Source organism: Poecilia reticulata, chromosome 17 (genome assembly GCF_904066995.2).
Source record: "Poecilia reticulata chromosome 17, P_reticulata-male-v2, whole genome shotgun sequence".
Taxonomy (NCBI): Eukaryota; Metazoa; Chordata; class Actinopteri; order Cyprinodontiformes; family Poeciliidae; genus Poecilia; species Poecilia reticulata.
In genome coordinates this window covers 22654961-22674824 of record NC_088846.1, presented here as the reverse complement: position 1 = coordinate 22674824, position 19864 = coordinate 22654961, and the positions used below count along the sequence as shown (strand labels likewise).

The following is a 19864-nucleotide window of genomic DNA, read 5'->3' as shown; positions in this document are numbered from 1 at the left end:
GGGATATTTTGGGAAACAGTATTCTGCATTCATGCTGAGTTATAGTCACAGGCAGAAATTTCATTTCAGTGCAGGGAAGAGAACAATAAACAGGGAAAAAAAATTATCAAGCGAAAATGTCTAGAGGGACACTGCTTCAATAGGATTAACATCATCTGTGGCGCCCCTGACCCCCTGTGCTGTCATTTTAAGTTTTTCTTTGTGCCTCTGATCCTGCCACCTCTCCTCGAAATAAACACTCACCACACAACAACGGAGCCACGGCTTTTGTAAATATAAAGTCTGTTTTCTACAGCCATGATAAAAGGTCGACACATTTACCAGCATCTCTCATCCTAATTTTCTGACTTGTCTCCTTATTCAGGGCACAATGTTTTCTGTTAATACATTAGATTTTAACTTTCCATACAAAGCAGAATTTTTGGTTTTGTACAAGGCTACAAAACATGGAACATGGTTTCAATCTGCCTTTCCAGTGTTGGAATAGGCAAGTATGTCAGAAATCGGACCTGTAACGTTAAAAGTTATGCTATTAAAAACAATTAGGAGATGCAACAATTTTATTTCAAAGAATAGAGTATCATTACTGTAGGTTCCTTTCCTCTGGTGAATTTTCAGTACTATAACAAGGATCCTCCCAACCTCTCACATTGCTCCTTCAATGTTAACCGGAAAAGTTTAGTTTTTTCCCAATGCAACCCAAATATTAATACAGTGAAATATCCCGTGTCTATGCCAGATGAACAGAACATCCTGTTTAGATTCTTCCTTCATATATATACTGAAAATAAATATTTTAGCTAGTCTTGTATCAATATAAATATCAATTAGTGTCCAAGATTCAAGTTCCGACTTTGGAGGTTGGGACTCATGATATTTTTAAAATAGCTATAGTTGTGGTGATTGCTTAGGTCAGTGTTTCCCCAACCCTGGTCCTCAAGGCAGACTGTCCTACATACTTTAGAGGTTTCCTTACTTTAATGTGCCTGATTCAGCTGATTGCAGTTCAACAACGGCTGTTAATCAGTCATCGACTGAAATAAATCAGCTGGGCTGAAGGAAGGAAATACCTCAAACATGCAGGGTTGGGAAACACAGGCTTAGATTATGATTAACCAACTGAGCTCCAGCATTTTTGTCAGCATATATTTTAGGTGTGGGCATGAGAGATAGTCTAAGTCCATCCAAAGAAGCCAAATGCATTATTAGAAACTGGAACTATGATGTGAAATTTGAACTATTCCATTCAGCACCAAATATTACACCAAAGCAGTCTTTTGTAATTGCGAAATTACATTTATTTAAATTATTTATTTTGCAGTCGTGTTGTCGTTCAAAATATTATTATGCAGCTGGAAAAACATTTACTACCGACGTTTTTTTCTCAGTGCCACCAAAGGCAGCCAAAGCACCAGAGGTATTTAACTATGGGTTATAAATCACAGATTTAAGAAATCAAATGATGTAAAAGACAGAGGAGATGTGTATACACACAGAGAAGGAAGAGACCTTTTATATTTTGCACCTTAATTTTCTTTGGTTTTGCCTCCCAGAGTTTCCAAATATTCAACAACTTCTGTTTACAAAGAATGTCCTTTTAGCAGCCATGAATGTTAAATTAGCATGCAGCGTTACTACCAGTAAAACTGAACAGCATATTAGTTGGTTCTAATAGATTGTCACTCACAATGCAGGAGAATGCAAGACGATGAGTCTGGAGACAAGCAACCTCAAGGGGAGTTGTCACATTTCCGATAGATATTCATGAGTTTTGTTGGACTTAAATCTGCATGGAGGAAGACAACGACAGGCAACTGGTCTTTTCAAGGTGAAGCGCAAGGAAGATTTTATTTATACTCAACTCCGGCGCTCTCTCCCACCCCCCACCCCCACCTCACCTCACCTCCACACCCTCTCTGCCTTCTTTGTCTCGTCTCCCTGGGGAGCCGTGGCGGCTGTGACCCAGAAAGCCGACTTGCCCAGACTGAGGAGAGCTGGAGCAACAGGGGGAAGCTGGCCACCTTCGTGGTCACCCAGACAGAGCAGCTCATGGACAGAAGCTGTGCTTTCTATTCGCTGCAAATACACACACTTTCCCTGAGCGCGTGTTGACCTTCATGGACAGCAGAACAATTTGGTGGTCAAAGAAAAAAAAAAAAAACAGAAGAAAAGTTGACTTTGTAAAAACAGAAATCAACATTGTATCATTGTTTATTAACTCAAAAGGTTACTATTTAAGGTTATTTCCCCCCCCTTTTTTACTGCTATCAATTGAAAAAAAAAAGACGGGATAAGTGGCAGGTCTTCTCCTCTGTCTCCTTCTATTCTACCAAGGATTGATTAGTTGAGGGCGAGACTGACATGTCAACGACAGCTACCCAGCACAGCGAGATCCGTTTGGTCAATGCACCCTGACAGCTCGCTGACAACCCCAATTTCCCGATGAGCTGCCCCTGCTGGCTGTTTTAAGAGTAAAACGTAAGGAATCCTCCACACCAGCCCTTTCCCATCCTCCTGCCTAATTTCTTTACATCACATGTCACCTGATTACACGGCTGTTCACTTTTTCATGTCAGCAGACGGAGAGGGGTTTGATGACTGAGGGGCTGAAAGTGCTTTGGCGGCCCCCTCATGTGTATGTAATAATCAAAGAGAAACGGAATGGGGTGATGTTTACGTAGATGCTTCTGCAGCACATGCATGCTGGCTGTGTCGATTCTCATTTGGAAGACAGCTTTGCAGACTTTATAGATTGTAAAGGAAGACACTATAAAAGTGTAGTGTGACTTACTGAAGTAGCTGTAACTCTTGAACATTTTCACACGTTACAACGGCAAACCAAGAAATGTTTGGAGATTTGATGTGCAGGACGAACACAAAGACCAGTCTTCACTGTCAAATACAGGCACACACATAATGGAGATAAATGTTCTTCTTCTAATAGATTTTGCATAAAAATGTATCAATAATTTTGCAAAAGGAGTTTGCTTGTTTTATGCGAGATTATCTTGACAAACAGCCACTAAAGGTCAGCTCAACTGTAATTTTCAGTAAACTAAGAAAACATTTTTCAAGCATGTTTGAGTAGTTTATTTTACAGCTGAATAAAAAATTTTAAAAAAAAGACACCGATGTAATTTAATAATGTAACCAAACAGACGTTTTTCCACCCTGAGCTTTGGGTCAGATGAAAATTATCACAATCTGAACACAAAAACACTTCTGGGCCTTCCTTGTTTTAATGGGAATGAATTCACTTCGTGCCGTATAATGAGAGTCGGTATGGGGTCCATATGGTTACGCCAGGGCTGGGTACGAGCGGAGATGGGAAGACAGGAAGGGGGTAATGCACATTTTAATGAGATGTGAGTCTCTGCGGCGCACCTGTGCTCCAATGATCTGTGAGGACTGCTCACTCGAGCCTGGAGTCACATGAGAGCAGAACCGCCAAGAAAAAAAAATCCCAAAAGTGCCTAAATGTTAATACTGAGTCAAAAACAAATTAAACAAAATGCAAGCAGTTATAAAACACCTCGATCTTATTGTTAGCACTATTAAGTCTCCTTTAACCTTGATTGATTTTTTAGATTAACATAAAAACCTCTAATGCTGTGCAGATGGCTGCCCTAAATCTTCCAGTTTAAAAAAAAATGTCAGTTTTTATGAATGCATCAATGAATTAATTATTTTCTTTTTCTAATTTAAAAATGAAAAACAGTGTTTAAAAACAAGTCAAAACTTGTTCACTACGAATAGATTCTTGTGTTGAACATAAATCTGTTTTTATCATTGAGAAATTGCAGATGTGCTAGCTTTTGCCAAGAGTGTACCTAAAAAGATATATAAAAAAATCTCAGATCAAAATATTGTATCAGAAAATCAAAATACGAATTTTGGTTTTACATTTTTATTAACGAAATGCGAACATTATGAAAAGTTTTAAAAATGACAAACAGGCATTAAATACAGGTTATTATACTCTAGCCTCATCAGAATGCATATCCAAATTTATTCAATATGACTAAATATGACTCTAATCCTACCATTAAAGGGAAAATGTAGGAACAAATTAAATGCACTTAATTTGATTAACACATATAATGCTGGATGTGCAAATTAATTTGACTGAAAAATTCTACATTTGATACATATTAAGAATCAATTTGCTTTATTAAACATGTAATGGAAATTCCTCCTTTAAAACTCTCCCAATTATTAGAAGACCTACTTATATACATTATTCAACAACAGCATTAACCCCAGCGATTAAAACAAAAGCCTCTAATACTGCTTGCTCTTCCTCTTTCTGCATTTCTGCAGTTAACAATGGCCAACGCAGACCGCTAATCCTCTGTTTTTCTTGTGTTTTTCTTTGATGGTCATTTAGCTTTTTGTTCATTGTTGTACAGTTGAATACGGCCCCAAGTGGATTGTGACTCACACAGCGTGTGACTCAGCCTGTGTTATCGCCCTCTGCTGCGGCTAGATGAACGTTTGCCAAATGCCTGACACTGAGCCATTCATATGTTCTATGTTCTTGCATGTTGGCAGAAATTCATTTGGATTACCCATGTCATGTGAGAATGATGGGATATTTTTTTTTAACCACATTCAGAATACGGGGACCCCTGCAGTAGATTAGGAGAGCGTGTAATCGGTCCTGTAAATGCTAATGAAGCCCTCTTTGTCAGATGAAAGGGAATAATTCATGCCATCTGTGCAGATAAACATGGATATGTGCGCCATAGCGTTGGTTTGACCTTGATGATTTGAAGGATAAAATATTAAGTTTCTTGATGTTGTGGTATTCAGTTTTTTTCACTGAATGGAACCGTTTATGCTGCTTTCAGTGGTAGTGGTGGCGGCATGCCAAAATGGGTTAATTATAGTAGTTTGACTTTGAAACTGTCACTCAAAGTTCAACTACAGTAAAGGCTAAAAAAATAGACTAATTTCCTGTAAGAACCCATCAAAATCACCAGCAACCTGAAACAGAGTATAGATTCCAGTGCCTTTTTATGTATTTACTTAATTGGCGCATCTCTGTTTTGTAGTGCATCTTTATTTAGCAGAGTTGTGCTTTGATGAACGATAAGGTTTGGTATTCTGCGGTTTGCTCTTTCCCAGAGAGCAGATTTTTATAAGGCTTTGAGAGGAGGCTTTAGTTCAGAGATGTGAGGGAAGAATATGGCTGAATGGGGAGCTGCTGCATGACAATCGTGTTAGATGGAGGAACGGTAGGTTTGTGTTGGGCAGCCACGAGAATGTGCAATGCATAGTAAAATAGACAAAAAAGAAAGAAGAATGAAAGCGTAGCAATGCTGAAATCTTGAGTTACATTTTTTTTGTCAACACAAATGTTGAAATTGAACTTTGTTTTGCAGATTTATACAGAACTACAAATGTATTTATGTCGTCACCTCAGATTTGGATGTGTATATCATCACCTCAGATGTTCCTCTTGTATTTAAGCAAACATACTTCAGATGTAAATGTTCATCTACAGAGCTGTATTTTTTTTTACAGGTCTCATCTAAACTTATTTCAAAACTGAGGAGTCTGCAACTTTGCCAGACTGTTATCGTCTGTCATCAGACGTCCAGCATGTTCATGTAAAGGTTTCTCTCAGGGTCTGAGCAAAAACAGTTTGCAAAAAGAAATAAAAAATGGACTGCTAAGCTTTCATTCCTCTTTTGATACACTTACAACATAGTTTCAATATACTTAATCATTTTTTGACAGGGTCATGAGAGTCAGCTTTAAAGTTCTTGATAGTCAGTGGAGCGTGCGCACACACACACACACACGCACACACACACCTACACACACGCACACACACACACGCGCATTTATTTACAGTTCAGATGGGTGTAAGCTGGTTTTGAGTCAAATATGTTTGGATAAAGTGATCCATTTTCTTCATTTTGTTATTTTATTAAGTTTGATAACTACTCAATGGACTTGTGTCACCGAAGATATTATTCGCCAGTTCCTGACTCCAAGTTCACAAGATCTTCTCTTTTTTCCTCCTTGGCTTGATACACACATTTTGCAGACAGATTCATCCCTGGCACACAGAACCCATCTCCCTCCTGAATGCTATGACAGCTGGACATTGCTATGCTGTGTATATTTGCATCAAATGTTTTGAACAGATGAACATAGTACTTTCAGGCATCTGAAAATTGCACCCAACGATGAAAGGGACATGTGGAGGTCCACATTTAATGCAGTTTTGTTTACTTTTCTATGACGTCACAAGGAATCAGCATATCTGAGTTGTTGCATTATGGGGGCATAGTAAATAAATGGATGGTTATAAATTAACCCATCAAAAGCTTAAAATGTCATGAGATTGTCACATGGGTTTTCCTAAATAGCTTAAAGGCATAACAGTGTTAAGATATGTAAACTTTTTTTTTTTATTTGCATTATTCTAGTATTCAGAATTTTGGTTATCCAAAACTGACTTGTAACAAAAAAAAAGTTTTGATTTATTCATTTATTGAATAAATCAATATGAAAAAAGGTAATGCCTTCTTATGATGTGCATGTAAATACATAGCTTTAACTGGGGGTAGCACAATTGATTTCAATGATCATTTGACTATTCCGAATAAATAAGAGTATTTTATCAAGACCGACTCAATTCTGTATTACTCAGTCAAAACAGTAAAATATTTTCATCACATATGCAGACCCATTTAATAAATTTTGTTAAGCCGTTTCATCTGCCAACATTGTAAAACCTGCTTTACAAATGAAAGCCTCTGACGGCACACATGTCTACAAATTCTTTAACATAGCTGTTGAAATACATCATGGAGACTCGATATGTAAGATTTTACACTCTGAACATAAACTGCCATAATCTGTGTGCAAAATCCCTCATGAGGAGGAGATTATACATCTCAGCCAGAAAAGCCATTATGAAACCTATTTGATACAAAAGCAAACATCAATAATTGGGGAATTAAGGATTTTAATTGCGGACTTAAACATGGTAATTGCTAATGACAAAGAGCACAGAGCCACAGCGGCAAACGCTTGACAATGAGAATTTTGTATTGGCAGTGTAATTTAACGCCACTCCCTGCTGAATCTGTGCTGGTACTCTGGGAGCCTCATGCTGCCGATTTTTAAAAGCATCTCTATCAGACAAATGTTTAACATATTCAACTACCAAGGATCAATAAGTTTTCCGGGAGCGGCGTCTCTCCCACCCTGAAATTAATTCACTGATGTTGACCTCTGACTTGAGTTTTAGTGGCGCCAACATCACCTGCCTGCTGATGGGACAAGAGGTGGACGAAAAGCACGCGGCCTGTTTTAATACAGGTCATCAAAGCCCACAGTAAAAGATCAAATGTGGCAGCAACAGGCAGGACATCCTACCATGACCTTAAAGAGAGACGGTAAATGTTGTGTATGTTGTGGGTTGTGACAAAGGTCAGGGTGCCATTAATCTGTCGCCAACAAGTCAACATTTCCTCTGACGTTTTGTCGTGTGGCTGTTGAGGCATTTGGAAGGATTTTGTTGTAAGTGGATTGGAACAGTTTTTCCTCTATACTTTTTATTCTTTATCTGGGTTACACTTTCCAGGAAACACGTATCTATATGCAGGCATGATATAAAACGCCGTTCTGAGCCAGGCAAACCTACCTGCAATGTAAGAGATGTATCTTCATCCAGCCATCGATTTCTATTTTGTTTTTTTAGTATGAAGCAGGAACTAAGTACTAAACCCAATGTCACTCACAAATCAAAAATACTCAGCCCCATCTGAAAATCACATAGCCAGATTCTCAACAGTTTAATCAATATTATAATAAATAAATAAATACATTTTCCCCACAGGTTTGGATGCTGTGCTGCTGAGTGTTTTTCTCCAGCCACTTCAAAGACTTTTTGCATTTGTCCTAATGTGCAATTACCGTATCATTAAGAAAGTTGTTTACATGTGGGAGCAGCTAATTAAGCTTTTAAAAGCCTGTTAATAGCTGGAGTAGGATCCCAAATCTAAAAGGCCGTACAAACAAAAACATTACTGATGTACAGCGAGGGCAAAACGGAAAGCCATAAGGAAGAATTTAAAAGATTTTCTTAAGTCAATTGTCATGGGAAGGTCTGATTAGAGGCAAACAAAGTGGACAAGATTAGAGCAAAAACAGGCACAGCTATAATCTGAGGAGTGCAATATTGTGTGGGTCACTCAATGCGACTGTTGGACCATTTTGCAGGTTCCTGAATAAATAGAAACAAATGCTCCTTTTCAAGAAACCAGGTAGTTTTTCTAAAGTATAAAGTGTGTTTGACCATAATGACCATTGCCATTGTTCAGAGGGGAAAATGGGAACGCTGGAAGTTTGAAAACTTCAGCCAAACTGTGAAACGAAAGTGTGGAAGAGTGATTTTATGGGAGTATTTTACTGCCAAAGGGATTGGTGAAACTCACAAAGTGGATGAAAAAAAATATTATGTGGAAGTATAAAAGCAACATCTAATGTCATCAGCCATGAAGTAAAAGCTGGGGCACAAATGGGTTTTCCAAATGGACCAAAACCCCAAACATACCACCAAACTTGTTACACACTCCCTTAAGAATGTTAAGATTGAGTGGCCATCATAAAGTCATAATTCCCAGTTTGATTCAATATTTTTGGACAGACCTGAAAGAGTGTGTGTGTGTGTCCACAATGTGACCAATAAAAGGAAAAAATGTTCAAAAAAATATTGAGAGAAGTTTTTGAAAGTGCACCCAAAATCCCAGACCCAAGTCATATTTTTGGAAGGAAAATTTTAACAATTACTCAGCAAAGGAGTGTAAACTTCTGAATTCAAAGATTATTTTTCAATCATTATAGTTATTAGACAAACAGAAATAAATTTGATAAACCTAACTGACATCAAATTGGAGAAAGTTTGATTAGGGTGTCTGTCTTTTCTATCCAGATATCTAAATAAGATGTTTGTAAATATCTGCACCAAACTTTGAATTTTCCATCTGTAATGCTCTGTACTACTGTTGGACCTTTACCTCCATCTGTGCCTTTTGCTCTGGTCTTACTTGATATTCTAAGGGAAGGGGCCTTCTAATCCAATCCTCTGGGGCTGGTGTCCAGCAACTTTTAGATGCGTCTCTGCTTCAACACACCTGAATCAAATAGCCAGGTCATTAGCAGGACTCTGGAAAACTTCACTGCATCCTGAGGAGGTAAATCAGTCATTTGATTCCAGTGTGTTGGACCAGCGACGAATCTAAAAGTCGCAAGACTCCAGCCGTGGAGGACGGGATTTGAAGACCCCTGCCTTAAGGTTTGCCTTGTCCTCACTCATAAGATTCCTTTTTTTTTTTTAATCTGGTTATACACCAATAGATGTTGTAGCTTGAATAGTGATGTATATTGGCTCATTACACAATTTTTTTATTTACAAATAATTTTATGTATGAATCTCTAAATTCAATAAGGCTTAAACATTTAAGCAAAAACTAACATGTGCTAATCCTACATCCTACAAGAATTTTAAAGCAATGCTGAAAAACAGTTTTGATGCATTGCAGATGTAGAAATCTTCCTACATTTCTCAGTTTTGGTTTTGAATCAAAACAGAGTTATATTCATCCAACCTTTTCTCTGCAAGCCAGTGGATAGAGGGCAGACGGTTTCCCCAGGTATCAGATGCACCTCTCTGTTCTAGGCTTTATTGTATTCTGCCACACAAAACGATAAGAAAGTCGCACAGAGTGGAATATTCAGGTGTTACTAACCACATATTTGTTTCAGCCGTAGAATTTTACTAAGAATTTGTGAATAGCATTAGCATTTTATTCATTTTACAAGCTGCACAGGCTAAAAGAGGTTTTATAAAGATGGCAACTTAAACCTCAAAAGGTTAATGAACTAATAGCGCTGCTTGCTGGCAGCACTGAAAGATGCTGATGTGAATGTGCTCATTTCCCCCAAAAACAGGGAAAGTGAATGAGATTTGGGAAAGTATATAGAGGAAGAGAGTGGAATTCACACTCACTCACAAAAAAAAAAAAAAAAGTGCCCCAGTCATATGGAGGATCTTGGTTCCAAAGGAATCAACAAACCTTAGTTTTAACAGAGTCAGCCAAAGGAACAATGTAACCATGGGCAGCATGTGTAAACATTACTTTCTATAAGAACATGTGCTGTTTTAATAAGATTTGTAAATATACTTTTTATGTGAGTAAAAGTGAGACTTTTAGCTGCTTCCACTCACTGGAACTATTAAGTGGCTCACCAATAAAATATTTTGGTAACACAATTCCTTGAAGAAAACCTTTCTGAGCTAGTAAGGTGAACAAATATAAGAAAGAAAAGTTGCTAAAAATATAATGTGGTGTTTCTAACCTACTAGTTATGGAGGTCATCTTCTTAAATAAGTGACCCCCAATCACAAGATTTTAAAATATAGCAAACTTGGTTGTAAGCTGCGAGACTATGAAATAACAAAATGGCACCGAAATAGAAGAAGCTGTTATTTATTCTTGCTGTTATTTATCCTTCTAACAATGCTGGCATTTTGTAAAATGTTACATTTTAACAGCAGAATGGATGTGGCGGCTCCAAAAATAGATTTTACTTAATTCACACAGGAGATGCTTCTGACTCGCCACCTCCAGTCCTCAATGATCTAGGGATGAGCCTGTGCTGGTTATTTGAAGCCACTGGAAATGATGGATGGAGTAATACCTGTCTCCGTCGTCCTCCTCCTCCTCTCCCGTCTACAGCTTTATGGAGGTCTTTAGATTTACTTATGTGCTGCGGCCCTAGTTATCTCCCTTTACGTGCTAAGTACCACCTTAGAAAAGCCCTGTAGATGCACTTTGTACCAAATAAAGAAATAGAAAACATGGCTGTCTCTTTTTAACTGGGCCGTTATTGAACCCGTAGCCCATTAAATTCTATGGCACCCTTTTCAATGCATAGTAAAACTTAAGTACAGTTTGAAAACCTTAAGGTTTTTTCTTAAAAAGTACATTTCTCCACATGCAATTACACCGTGAAAGAAACATAAAAACAGTCTGGGAATAAAAAAGTCTTTCAATGCAAATAAATTACTTTGACCTTATGCCTTTATTAGAAAACAGTAATTTGCAAGTAGATCTCAATTTATTTATTTATTTTTCCTTATCGAACTCTGCAAACTGAACCAAACTGCCGGGTGAACTGAACCTTCGCTTCGGTTTGAACATCTGTGTTTGATGATTGTCAATATTGTGCCAGTTGTCCTTGTTTTCTTCTGCCAGCACAAACAGGCAATGGGGTGCAAACCGAGGTGGCTTTTCATTTCCATTTTGTTTGAGTTTATCCTTTTAGCCTGTCGATACAAAACAAAATGTTCTCACTGACTGGCATCTGTGAAAGGCTGGACCAAACTTCTGTTTTAGTTCTTGGCTATTAGTGTATTGAGATGGCAAAGAATACATTTCACAGGTGTTTCTATACACAGGTGCAAGATATTCAAGGACTGATTTATTTCAATAAGTCAATTAGGTCATTACATTTTGCCAAGGCCAGGTAATGAGTCATGGGCGCATGAAAGTTGCAGGACAGCAATTCTTGAGGACTGGAGTTGGAGACCCCTGACCAAGAGTGATCCAGCTTCTTGACAACACTGACGAGTGCTGGTCATTTCATCAAATCGTTATTTGGTACTTTTGCAGTTTCTGTCGTTTTGTACCTGACTGTTTCAGGCATAAAAAAGTGGACAATTTTCAAAAGGTCATTTCATACCAGTTCAACTTAAATGTGTACCTGCGTTTTAAACATTTTGTACCAACTTTGACAAATGCTGATTTCACCTACAGCTGAAATATCCCAACCTCTCAAAGGAGGAGGCCTATCAGAAGGTATTCTTCCATTGTCTCCATTGAAGAGTGTTCTGGAAAAGTATTTTTTTTCCACATCAATGAATAAGGACCCATCAAGTTCAAAGACTATTAGTTCTTGTGACGTTTTAATGAACTTTCCTATTGGAACGTTATTTTCCCCATTCTCATAAGTTCAATTATACATCTTAATGTGTTAGTAATTTTTATTTCATGCAGTTCTGATTACATGTACTTTGATGTAATCAGAATTGTATTTATAGTGCATTTCTTTCACACCAAGTTTTAAAGAAATTCTGGGAAATAATCATTTATGGTAAATAGTGTGATGCACAAAATATCTTGATACTTAATCAAATGCTCCAGGTCAAAGTCTATTTAGCCTTTGGTACAATTATGTATTGGTGTTCAGCGTCTTGAGTGCTCATTGGTCAGTTTGAATATGGAAGTGTGGGAATATTTATTCTGATTTTGCTGTTGGACCTATTCTGCACTGGTGTCTAGCAGTCTGCAAGACATTCACATTTACACAACCAAAACACCTCACACTGTTGTATGAAACTGTTTCAGTAGTTGATCAAAGTCAACATATTAATTCTCAATTTTTGTAAGTAAGCAAACGCATTTAAAACATAAGTGCAAATTCAAACGTTTGTTCTGTATGAATACGGTCTCAGAAGGATAAATGCACAGGCAAATACAATAAGAGGAAAAACATAGCCAGGCTTTTTATTGTTAGGAAGTTTCAGAAAAGTTTGTCAATGTGACTTTTTGCTTCAGAGAATACAGAAACACCATGATGTCACCTGGCCCGCTATACTTCAGATGTACTGGCTCCTGTGACTCAGACGGGGAGTTGCTTCAAGGGACGCCCTAGGGCTACGGGGCCTCAAAGAACTGGAAAATACACCCTTGACCGTCTTAAGAGCACTTTTCACTTCACAGTAAAAAGGCATTCTAACAAAGAGCCGTTACTGAGCCAGCTCTGCTGAAGCCACAATAATGTCAACTAGAATTTAGCAGCTTTTCAGAAAGGCTACTAAAGCTTTCTATATTGAGATTTGACTTTATGCGAAAGACATGAAGGCTAATCAACAGAGGGTTTTGATTTGGTACAAAAAAGTTATAAGAACCATACCGCAGTGAAATAGTTTTTAGGTAAGTGCAGTCACAGATTAAAAAAAGATAAATAAATAAATAAATCCACATTTTCTCTATAGCATCTACCTCTTCACATTCAGGAATCTAATCTACAGCAAGCACCGATGAGAGCTTTCACCGAAAGAAGAAGCAATCTCAATCTCGTCTTTGGCATTCTTGTTCCGTCAAGATGAATAAAATTCATTTTCAAGGTGGAAGTAAAAAAAATCCTGAAAATACTCCACTAAATACACACATCTATATCCAAGACGTTGCAGCTGTTTTCAAAATAATCTTAAACCAAAATCCTGATTGGAAAATTTCAACCTTAAAGTTTTCATTTGCTGAAGGACAATGTCAAATGAAACATTGTCCATCTGCTCTGTGTCCGACCGCACTTCTCCCTCTGCCTCTCCTTCCCTCCCTCGGTGGGGGGGCCGAGGCGACCTGTGCATTACAAGCAGAGGGCTGATGATTACATTGTTGGACTGAGAGCGATGCTCATGGTGTTGTAATCCCAGCAGTAATCAATATCTCTGGCCGCTTTACCATCCCGTCACTTCTCCAGAATGTAAAATATCCCAGAGCTACACTTAGCCAAAACTTTAATTATTCTTTCAAAGTCATATGTGGATGGCAACTACTACAAATAAATTAGTCGTTTTTTTCAAATGGTTTACTAGGGCTTGACGGTAAATTACCCATGTGTACTTTCTATACTTGTAGAAAGAAAAACAGAAATTTCTGATAAATCTCAATAAAATTAAAGCCTCTCTCTTTCCCCAGCAACAGTTTGAATAACTACTCTGAATATGCCAGTGCTGCACACTCTGTGCACAAAGGTACACAAGTGTCATTCACATTGTAAGTTGAATGTCACAGCTTAAGATAAATACAGCTTTAATTACAAGAAATACCCAGATAAATGCCATCTGAATTGAACTAAAGTGGAAAAGGGTAAATTGAAATATTTTTTTTTTTTTTTTGGGGGGGGGGACTCAAGTGGAGAGTTATGAGGTTTCTAGCAATGATTTTGGATGTTGCAAATTTAATAATATTATTGATCCCTGTGAATACAAAAAGGGGGTAAAATTCAATTCAACTACAAACTATTTTATCCCAAAGGGGAAAATAAATATTGATGTAACTCATATAGTCAAAGTATCAAAGAGCCATAGTGATGGTGATGCTCTGGGCAGGATGGATCTCCACTAGTGGTCAGTCTTAAAGAAGCCTCTGACTAAAGGCTGCTGCAAGATGACAGTACAGTGACATTCCAACAATTCAATTTCCAGGCAGCAGAGATGATATTCCACAGCAAAATGCTCCAGATGACACTTTCAGTTGTTTGCAGGCTCTGCCATTTCCCCTCGTTTGCCTTTACCACTTCTCTTTGAATCTCTGTCTGGCCGTATGGTCAGAAAGCCAGGCAGTGTCCAGCATAAATCGAAGGAAGAGATGTTTTGAACTTCCTCCTTCCCTCTCTGTTCGTTGGTCCTACTCTGCATTCATGAAGCCTCTTTCTCAACTCCTCTGGGATTATAGGCTGAAGTTCAGGTATTAGGGGTTGTATAGTTCAGGTATTATTTGAGCCGTTGATATGCTCCCAAATGTAAAAACAAGACCTTGTTACCACGGTTAAGCATCATAGCAACTGTTCGAAAGTAAAAAAGCAAGAGTAAAAAAAAATCCTTTACAGCTACACGGCATTCAAAACCAGAGAGAATATTTGTCAAACTTGCAACAACTCAACCACAAAAAAAAAAGCATAATGAAAAGTCTGCAAAACAAATAAAGCAGAACTAATAAAGAGTTACTCCAACGTACATCAAGATGTTGATGTACGTTTGAATAAGCAAAGCTTTATGATTTGTGTACTTAATAAATGCAAAACAAAGTATGTGCTTCCAGTACTCGCACAGGACCAGTCCGTGATGTTATCTAAAAATTAAAGTGGAAATAGAAGATCCTTCGTGTACCGAAGGACGAGAAAAACAGAAACCTGGTGGCTGACAATCAAATAAACTACCCATTTTAAAAATATATTTCACTATTATTTACATATCATGATATGGTACAATTATGTGAAACATAGATACATCCAGGATTATCTGTACGAGGCGTTAATGAGTCTGGATGACTTTTTTTTCAACCCAAAGTTCAGAAAATGATGAAGGAGCAAGAAGCTAAAATAGGATGACTGCACACTACATATTTAATCACTGCTCATCATAAAGAGGCGAGTTAGTGAGAGGTCAGCAGTCCAGCACTGCAGCCGCTCTCTCTCTGCCAGGCTTCAGTCTCACCACTAAATACGTCATTCAACCTGAGCTCTGTCAAGTTTACGCTAGGAAAGTTTTGCTTCCTGCTGTTGTCTTTGAATTTGAAAAATAAATGATCAGTATTTACTACATTTTGAATATTACTAACATGAAACATTCATTTCTAAATGTTTAGTGTAGTTGTATTTTATGGTTTAGTACATATTTCTATGAAAAATCTCACTACAAGTCCTAAAGTTGGAAAGAAAGCTTTCAGTGCTGTGACTAAACCAAATTCCATTCTTCTCAGCTTTTATTTATGTTGATGCAGCTATTGATCATGCTGAAGAGAAAATTATGTCTCTAGGCTGCAGTGCTCGTAGGTGGGCCAGGACATTAATCAGGAAATCAATTATGCTGTCGATTGGCCAGGCTGTGTTTGGGAAAGGATTGTGATCTGAAGATGCAGTCGAACTGGGAAAAATAAACTATTTGTTTCACATTTCTACTGCAACCATTAGCTTTCATGCAGAGATTTAAGGGCTCTGTCTTTATTTTTAAAAAGCTCCGTCTAGACTGGTGGAATCAGAGATATTTTCTTTCCGCCACTGAGGCTAAGAGAACCTACATCTCTTGTGACGCTCAGGAATCCCATAAAGCTGCAAATGAACTCGTACTGCACATGCAAATGCTAACGCTGCCAAAGCTGGAAGTAATGTATGTAGTTTTTTTCTTCCATGCCTGCAAATTGACAGTACTTCTCGTTTTCCCCACTTTACAACCATCACTAGCCTCAATGTATTTTATTGAGATTTTATGCTGGACCAATTCCTAGTGGTGTATAACTTTGAAGAGAGAAGGAAAGTGATACATGGTTTTAATCCGATATCCGTACATATAAATAGATATTTTAATCAATTACCTTCAGAAGTCGCACCGTTTGTGTGTAATCTAATCACAGTACAAATGAAGCTCTCCCGTAAAGTTTGTTAGACAACTTTAGTGAACAAGCAGCACTGTGACCAGCGAGGGCCACAGTCCAGGGACAGGTTTGTCAAAGCAGAGTTAGCTCATAATGCAATATCCCCAGCTTTGATCATCTCATGGAGCAATGTTCAATCTTTCATCCACAGATGGGAAAAGCGTGGCACAAACAGACAGAATCTCTTCACATAATACCACCCTTTCCTTTAAAATGTAAACTAATCAGTTCAAGATATGGCTGGATCTCGTTAGCATTTTGTTTACAAAGTAAACTAAATTTAAATACAACTAAAGTGGGGGTATTATGTAAAATCAACTTTTTGGAGCTTAATATTATGTCTTAATGTTATTAGCTCATCAAAAATATACCTGGGGTGTTGTTTTGATTTTTTCATGCATGGTTTAGGAAACCTTTAATATCCTGTGGCAGCAATTTATGGGTGCCCAAATGCCTAAATTCCTCAAAGCTGCAGTCTCCAAGCCCAGCTTCTGCCTCACAAAGCATTCCTCCTGTGCAACGCTCTCTTCAGCTACCCAGACTAGCGGCAGCAGCAATTAGGAAACACCTGGTGAAACTGTGTGTCTGCTGAACTTGTACAAGAGCAAAGTTCCTATGAACGTTGTTACAGGCTTAATGGAGAAATGTTGTTGTGATGCTGAAGGCAGAGTGTTGGAAAGACACTCTGTGCTATGAAATGGCCTTATGATCCATAGAAAATACATGTTACTGCCCCTTTAAGATTAGGCTTTAAATGTTTCTCTGGGTTTTATGCAGGTAGTCACATTTCCTCAGACAGGAAAAGTTGGTACTTATAAAACTGTCATTAGGTGTGAATATGAACATCTTTTTCTCCATTGTTATGTATAATCTGTGTGACCTTGTTTATCCTCTCAGAGGTTATTAGCTGAGCAGGTAATATGGAACAATGGAATCACTACCTCCTCCTTACAACAGCCAGAAAACCTTTCTGGACCATTTTTTTCTGCTACTCTCATCTTCATTATTTAATTGAGCCATTTTTAACCCATGGAATAAAACGGTGTGCTTGTTTCATTCTGTTTTTGCATCTGTGTCGGCACTGTGATTAACTTACAACCTCTGCGGTGGTGGTGATAACTCTACATTAACTCCAGGTTTAGCACTGCATTGCTTCCACAGGGACTGAGACTAATTAGCAGCCTTTTTTTTTATTAAAAGCCCTTGATTAACTGATCATCAGTACATGTGGCCACTGTTGTAAAAGCTTAAGCAGTTTGGAGCATTATTACATGTCAATGTTGCGATGCTCAGTTAAATTATTAAAAACCAAAGAGCGGAGTCTCAGACTCTTTGGGGCTAAGGTTGGCACAATTAATGTTAATTAATCAAATCCATGACAACACAAATCTGCTAAGAGAAGCAGAAATTAGTGCCGATTCACAAACAAGAAAACCCTTTTATTTAATGAGAGGCGTGTAAATTACCAACAACTCTGACAGCTTACTACAACACAGCCAGCGATGATTAGACTGTCCTTCTGTTCAGATGTTTAAAGTGCACTTTCTAGCTTTAATTTTAATAAAAGACTGTATCAGGTATGGCTTGATTTAAATAAATAAAATATTTAAACTTCTAAAACTGCACAAATGTTATTTTGGTTTATATTCATAGTCAGTATTGTGCACTCACTCTTCCTGAGTCAGTAGCAGTGAGGAAAGCTACTCCGAGTATTATTAAAGTATGTTCTATTCAGGAGTGAATGAAAGATGTAAAATGTATTTATTTATTTTTTTTACTTAATGCAGAAAAGTGCTCCGACCTTTCCGCTCCATGGCAGGAGTTTGATTCACTACTGTATGTCTGCCTGTGTGGGTACATGCACAGCCGTTACACAGCCACTAACACACACACGCACACACACAGAGTTGATGATGCATGCCTCACTCCACACTTTAAACTTGATATTATGCTTTCTTCCTCACTTTAAAACATAAACGGAAGTTCATTTAAACGTATACATCAAAAAAGATTTTTTTCTTTTGCATTCCGATTTTGTCGTTACTGGGCAGAAGTCTCAAGGTGGGTTTTGCAGCTATGAGATAAGCAGGTGAATGAAGCAAGAGTTTAAGGCATGCTATCACTTTTCTCTCAGAACACTGTACAGGTAAGTACCCCAATAACAGCACAAACATCATTAAGTGTGTGACGATTCTGGTTCTCCTTAAATAGAAAGAAGACTCAAAAATGCCCATAGAGCTTTGAAAAGGGCAGCAATTAGTTTTAATGAATGACTCTTCAGTCAAAATGTTTGCCTCATTTTGCTTTCCAGCAACAAAAGAATTGCGATATGTGAATGAGAGCAACTTCATGGGGATTTGATCAGAATTAAATACAGTTTATGTATCCAAGGAGAACAGCAGTGAATGAAGCATTTAAAAAAAAAAGGACAACTGTCAGGATGCAATGTCACGATGCAAATGCTGCGTGATGACATAATTGATATGCTAATTGATGAACGAAGCCATGACCTTTATACAGATAAAACCAGAGAACAGTATAAAAAAGTTAGTTTCTCATTGTTAGACACTGAATCAGACTAAATATGTCGTGTCTTAGGTCAGTATTGCACCATTTTTATTTCACAAATGCCAGCATAACGAGGAAGAAAAATATTAACAATATTTAGCTTTTTTTTTTTAGATGCTAAACCTAACGTCTACTCCAATTACTATATCATAAGATTTGAAAGCCTAAATGATGTCATGGCTTTTTATGCTTCTTATAGGTTAATTTATCATTTGGGTTAAACAAAGCACCACATGTGGATGTATTTTAAGGGCACTGTAAAATACATCCCTTCTGGTGTGAGCTCATTGAAATGACTTGAAGCAAATCAGCTACGATTCACCGGGAAATGAATTTTAAATCTCACCATTCCAAAATGTAAATATTACAGCGAGAAATATGCAAAAATCAATCCCAGAAGAAAGGCTAAAGATGTCATGAAGATAGAAAAACAGTTTGCAAATGCACACAGCAACAATGACACAGCAAAATCGACTTTTTGAGCTTTGTATGTCGTTCCTTTATCTTATACCTGCAGCGTTGTTTTGGCTCATTCAGAAAGGTTACATAGCTATAAAGAAAAATATGCTGATGCATAATGGTTAAATACATTGGTGATGAACTAGTTTGTTTAAATATGAATAAAAGTAGATTGAGATACATAGTATGAAAATATTTCAGCTAAATAAGCTTTTTCTTCCCCCTTTAACTTTCATCAAACAAACAAATAATAGGAATGTCATGTAGAATTTTATTTGTAATATGCAATGTAATGCAATAATTACGCCGGGTATCTGCTCTGCTCATCCTCTTATTTTCGGCGGCTATTTGCTCAAACCTGCTCATGCCATTAGTCGGTTATTTTCCCCAGCTGGGATGTGAGGTCCTCTATATCAAACATTAACACAGCACCACATCAACATGCAGACCACATGTGGCTGGAATAATGATCAAGACAACAACAATGCCAGCATTCTTGCAGTGAAGTTCTTTTTTTTCCCCCCAGAGCATCATCACAACACTCATTGATGTAGTATGAATTACTGACATGTCTCATTTCTACCCGTCAGCTT

The 19864-nt window shown here is 37.7% G+C and overlaps 1 long non-coding RNA gene across 1 annotated transcript in view; it reads right to left on the bottom strand.

Moving 5' to 3' along the window:
* Window positions 1–11087: 11087 nt before the first annotated feature.
* The window catches only part of LOC145547971 (uncharacterized), a 49158-nt gene continuing 40381 nt past the window's right edge, over window positions 11088–19864 (bottom strand). The window contains exon 3 of the long non-coding RNA XR_014084245.1: window positions 11088–11350. This is a non-coding gene — a long non-coding RNA (uncharacterized LOC145547971). The remainder of the gene's footprint in view (window positions 11351–19864) is intronic.